At 47.7% G+C, this 4840-nt stretch overlaps 9 non-coding genes and 1 pseudogene across 9 annotated transcripts; all 10 read left to right on the forward strand.

The window, feature by feature from the left end:
* Nucleotides 1–138: 138 nt before the first annotated feature.
* Nucleotides 139–257, forward strand: LOC123173113 (5S ribosomal RNA). Its single transcript, XR_006485906.1, has one exon. It is a non-coding gene; the product is annotated as a 5S ribosomal RNA (ribosomal RNA).
* A 371-nt stretch (nt 258–628) lies between these two features.
* On the forward strand, nt 629–747 carry LOC123173243 (5S ribosomal RNA). Its single transcript, XR_006486028.1, has one exon. It is a non-coding gene; the product is annotated as a 5S ribosomal RNA (ribosomal RNA).
* Nucleotides 748–1105: 358 nt separating this feature from the next.
* LOC123173136 (5S ribosomal RNA) lies at nt 1106–1224 on the forward strand. The gene has a single exon (XR_006485928.1). It is a non-coding gene; the product is annotated as a 5S ribosomal RNA (ribosomal RNA).
* Nucleotides 1225–1592: 368 nt separating this feature from the next.
* On the forward strand, nt 1593–1698 carry LOC123173413 (uncharacterized; annotated as a pseudogene).
* A 370-nt stretch (nt 1699–2068) lies between these two features.
* On the forward strand, nt 2069–2187 carry LOC123173106 (5S ribosomal RNA). Its single transcript, XR_006485900.1, has one exon. It is a non-coding gene; the product is annotated as a 5S ribosomal RNA (ribosomal RNA).
* Nucleotides 2188–2560: 373 nt separating this feature from the next.
* LOC123173047 (5S ribosomal RNA) lies at nt 2561–2679 on the forward strand. Its single transcript, XR_006485844.1, has one exon. It is a non-coding gene; the product is annotated as a 5S ribosomal RNA (ribosomal RNA).
* Nucleotides 2680–3049: 370 nt separating this feature from the next.
* Nucleotides 3050–3168, forward strand: LOC123173299 (5S ribosomal RNA). The gene has a single exon (XR_006486082.1). It is a non-coding gene; the product is annotated as a 5S ribosomal RNA (ribosomal RNA).
* A 372-nt stretch (nt 3169–3540) lies between these two features.
* LOC123173405 (5S ribosomal RNA) lies at nt 3541–3654 on the forward strand. The gene has a single exon (XR_006486181.1). It is a non-coding gene; the product is annotated as a 5S ribosomal RNA (ribosomal RNA).
* A 370-nt stretch (nt 3655–4024) lies between these two features.
* LOC123173077 (5S ribosomal RNA) lies at nt 4025–4143 on the forward strand. Its single transcript, XR_006485872.1, has one exon. It is a non-coding gene; the product is annotated as a 5S ribosomal RNA (ribosomal RNA).
* A 371-nt stretch (nt 4144–4514) lies between these two features.
* On the forward strand, nt 4515–4633 carry LOC123173169 (5S ribosomal RNA). The gene has a single exon (XR_006485958.1). It is a non-coding gene; the product is annotated as a 5S ribosomal RNA (ribosomal RNA).
* The last annotated feature ends 207 nt before the right edge of the window (nt 4634–4840 follow it).

Here is a 4840-nt window from a genome sequence, read left to right on the forward strand (position 1 = left end):
GGGGGGGGGGAGTAAGTAGTATATATAGGGCATTATCCATTATTAGGCAACGGTTGTAATGGTAGTAAGAATGACAATCATCTTTGCAGTGGACCTGGGAGTGGCAAGCATAAGGGACGAAGGCGGGGGTAACATGTCGGATGCGATCATACCAGCACTAAAGCACCGGATCCCATCAGAACTCTGTAGTTAAGCGTGCTTGGGCGAGAGTAGTACTAGGATGGGTGACCTCCTGTGAAGTCCTCGTGTTGCATTCCCTTTTTAATTATTTTTTGCGGCTCGTGACAAACATATCGCATGTGCGCGATATATATTAACGCCGTTATATTATTTTTGACATTTGCGATATGTTTTAGCTCGCTGCTCATTGGTCACGCGTCTAGAGGCGGCTTTGTGGCGCGAGGAGCGCGTTCTGAAAGGGGTAAAAAAATACGTGTTGCTGCGGTATAGAGGGAGGGGTGGAAACCGTGGTAAACTCGTCTCCGTGTTTGAGGGGGGGGAGTAAGTAGTATATATAGGGCATTATCCATTATTAGGCAACGGTTGTAATGGTAGTAAGAATGACAATCATCTTTGCAGTGGACCTGGGAGTGGCAAGCATAAGGGACGAAGGCGGGGGTAACATGTCGGATGCGATCACACCAGCACTAAAGCACCGGATCCCATCAGAACTCCGTAGTTAAGCGTGCTTGGGCAAGAGTAGTACTAGGATGGGTGACCTCCTGGGAAGTCCTCGTGTTGCATATTTTTTGCGGCTCGTGACAAACATATCGCATGTGCGCGATATATATTAACCCCGTTATATTATTTTTGACATTTGCGATATGTTTTAGCTCGCTGCTCATTGGTCACGCGTCTAGAGGCGGCTTTGTGGCGCGAGGAGCGCGTTCTGAAAGGGGTAAAAAATACGTGTTGCTGCGGTATAGAGGGAGGGGTGGAAACCGTGGTAAACTCGTCTCCGTGTTTGAGGGGGGGGGAGTAAGTAGTATATATAGGGCATTATCCATTATTAGGCAACGGTTGTAATGGTAGTAAGAATGACAATCATCTTTGCAGTGGACCTGGGAGTGGCAAGCATAAGGGACGAAGGCGGGGGTAACATGTCGGATGCGATCATACCAGCACTAAAGCACCGGATCCCATCAGAACTCCGTAGTTAAGCGTGCTTGGGCGAGAGTAGCACTAGGATGGGTGACCTCCTGGGAAGTCCTCGTGTTGCATTCCCTTTTTAATTATTTTTTGCGGCTCGTGACAAACATATCGCATGTGCGCGATATATGTTAACCCCATTATATTATTTTTGACATTTGCGATATATTTTAGCTCGCAGCTCATTGGTCACGCGTCCAGAGGCGGCTTTGTGGCGCGAGGAGCGCGTTCTGAAAGGGGTAAAAATACGTGTTGCTGCGGTATAGAGGGAGGGGTGGAAACCGTGGTAAACTTGTCTCCGTGTTTGGGGGGGGGAGTAAGTAGTATATATAGGGCATTATCCATTATTAGGCAACGGTTGTAATGGTAGTAAGAATGACAATCATCTTTGCAGTGGACCTGGGAGTGGCAAGCATAAGGGACGAAGGCGGGGGTAACATGTGGGATGCGATCATAGCAGCACTAAAGCACCGGATCCCATCAGAACTCCGAAGTTAAGCGTTCTTGGGTGAGAGTAGTACTAGGATGGGTGACCTCGTGTTGCATTCCCTTTTTAATTATTTTTTGCGCCTCGTGACAAACATATCGCATGTGCGCGATATATATTAACCCCGTTATATTATTTTTGACATTTGCGATATGTTTTAGCTCGCTGCTCATTGGTCATGCGTCTAGAGGCGGCTTTGTGGCGTGAGGAGCGCGTTCTGAAAGGGGTAAAAAAATACGTGTTGCTGCGGTATAGAGGGAGGGGTGCAAACCGTAATAAACTCGTCTCCGTGTTTGAGGGGGGGAGTAAGTAGTGTATATAGGGCATTATCCATTATTAGGCAACGGTTGTAATGGTAGTAAGAATGACAATCATCTTTGCAGTGGACCTGGGAGTGGCAAGCATAAGGGACGAAGGCGGGGCTAACATGTTGGATGCGATCATACCAGCACTAAAGCACCAGATCCCATCAGAACTCCGAAGTTAAGCATGCTTGGGCGAGAGTAGTACTAGGATGGGTGACCTCCTGGGAAGTCCTCGTGTTGCATTCCCTTTTTAATTATTTTTTGCGCCTCGTGACAAACATATCGCATGTGCACGATATATATTAACCCCGTTATATTATTTTTGACATTTGCGATATGTTTTAGCTCGCTGCTCATTGGTCACGCGTCTAGAGGCGGCTTTGTGGCGCGAGGAGCGCGTTCTGAAAGGGGTAAAAAAATACGTGTTGCTGCGGTATAGAGGGAGGGGTGGAAACCGTGGTAAACTCGTCTCCGTGTTTGAGGGGGGGGGGAGTAAGTAGTATATATAGGGCATTATCCATTATTAGGCAACGGTTGTAATGGTAGTAAGAATGACAATCATCTTTGCAGTGGACCTGGGAGTGGCAAGCATAAGGGACGAAGGCGGGGGTAACATGTCGGATGCGATCACACCAGCACTAAAGCACCGGATCCCATCAGAACTCCGTAGTTAAGCGTGCTTGGGCGAGAGTAGTACTAGGATGGGTGACCTCCTGGGAAGTCCTCGTGTTGCATTCCCTTTTTAATTATTTTTTGCGGCTCGTGACAAACATATCGCATGTGCGCGATATATATTAACCCCGTTATATTATTTTTGACATTTGCGATATGTTTTAGCTCGCTGCTCATTGGTCACGCGTCTAGAGGCGGCTTTGTGGCGCGAGGAGCGCGTTCTGAAAGGGGTAAAAAAATACGTGTTGCTGCGGTATAGAGGGAGGGGTGGAAACCGTGGTAAACTCGTCTCTGTGTTTGAGGGGGGGAGTAAGTAGTATATATTGGGCATTATCCATTATTAGGCAACGGTTGTAATGGTAGTAAGAATGACAATCATCTTTGCAGTGGACCTGGGAGTGGCAAGCATAAGGGACGAAGGCGGGGGTAACATGTCGGATGCGATCATACCAGCACTAAAGCACCGTATCCCATCAGAACTCCGAAGTTAAGCTTGCTTGGGCGAGAGTAGTACTAGGATGGGTGACCTCCTGGAAAATCCTCGTGTTGCATTCCCTTTCTAATTATTTTTTGCGCCTCGTGACAAACATATCGCATGTGCGCGATATATATTAACCCCGTTATATTATTTTTGACATTTGCGATATGTTTTAGCTCGCTGCTCATTGGTCACGCGTCTAGAGGCGGATTTGTGGCGCGAGGAGCGCGTTCTGAAAGGGGTAAAAAAATACGTGTTGCTGCGGTATAGAGGGAGGGGTGGAAACCGTGGTAAACTCGTCTCCGTGTTTGAGGGGGGGGGAGTAAGTAGTATATATAGGGCATTATCCATTATTAGGCAACGGTTGTAATGGTAGTAAGAATGACAATCATCTTTGCAGTGGACCTGGGAGTGGCAAGCATAAGGGACGAAGGCGGGGGTAACATGTCGGATGCGATCACACCAGCACTAAAGCACCGGATCCCAGCAGAACTCCGTAGTTAAGCGTGCTTGGGCGAGAGTAGTACTAGGATACCTCCTGGGAAGTCCTCGTGTTGCATTCCCTTTTTAATTATTTTTTGCGGCTCGTGACAAACATATCGCATGTGCGCGATATATATTAACCCCGTTATATTATTTTTGACATTTGCGATATGTTTTAGCTCGCTGCTCATTGGTCACGCGTCTAGAGGCGGCTTTGTGGCGCGAGGAGCGCGTTCTGAAAGGGGTAAAGAAATACGTGTTGCTGCGGTATAGAGGGAGGGGTGGAAACCGTGGTAAACTCGTCTCCGTGTTTGAGGGGGGGGGTAAGTAGTATATATAGGGCATTATCCATTATTAGGCAACGGTTGTAATGGTAGTAAGAATGACAATCATCTTTGCAGTGGACCTGGGAGTGGCAAGCATAAGGGACGAAGGCGGGGGTAACATGTCGGATGCGATCATACCAGCACTAAAGCACCGGATCCCATCAGAACTCCGAAGTTAAGCGTGCTTGGGCGAGAGTAGTACTTGGATGGGTGACCTCCTGGAAAATCCTCGTGTTGCATTCCCTTTCTAATTATTTTTTGCGCCTCGTGCCAAACATATCGCATGTGCGCGATATATATTAACCCCGTTATATTATTTTTGACATTTGCGATATGTTTTAGCTCGCTGCTCATTGGTCATGCGTCTAGAGGCGGATTTGTGGCGCGAGGAGCGCGTTCTGAAAGGGGTAAAAAAATACGTGTTGCTGCGGTATAGAGGGAGGGGTGGAAACCGTGGTAAACTCGTCTCCGTGTTTGAGGGGGGGGAGTAAGTAGTATATATAGGGCATTATCCATTATTAGGCAACGGTTGTAATGGTAGTAAGAATGACAATCATCTTTGCAGTGGACCTGGGAGTGGCAAGCATAAGGGACGAAGGCGGGGTTAACATGTCGGATGCGATCATACCAGCACTGAAGCACCGGATCCCATCAGAACTTCGTAGTTAAGCGTGCTTGGGTGAGAGTAGTACTAGGATGGGTGACCTCTTGGGAAGTCCTCGTGTTGCATTCCCTTTTTAATTATTTTTTGCGCCTCGTGACAAACATATCGCATGTGCGCGATATATATTAACCCCGTTATATTATTTTTGACATTTGCGATATGTTTTAGCTCGCTGCTCATTGGTCACGCGTCTAGAGGCGGCTTTGTGGCGCGAGGAGCGCGTTCTGAAAGGGGTAAAAAAATACGTGTTGCTGCGGTATAGAGGGAGGGGTGGAA

This window comes from Triticum aestivum, unplaced genomic scaffold, assembly GCF_018294505.1.
Source record: "Triticum aestivum cultivar Chinese Spring unplaced genomic scaffold, IWGSC CS RefSeq v2.1 scaffold54592, whole genome shotgun sequence".
Taxonomy (NCBI): Eukaryota; Viridiplantae; Streptophyta; class Magnoliopsida; order Poales; family Poaceae; genus Triticum; species Triticum aestivum.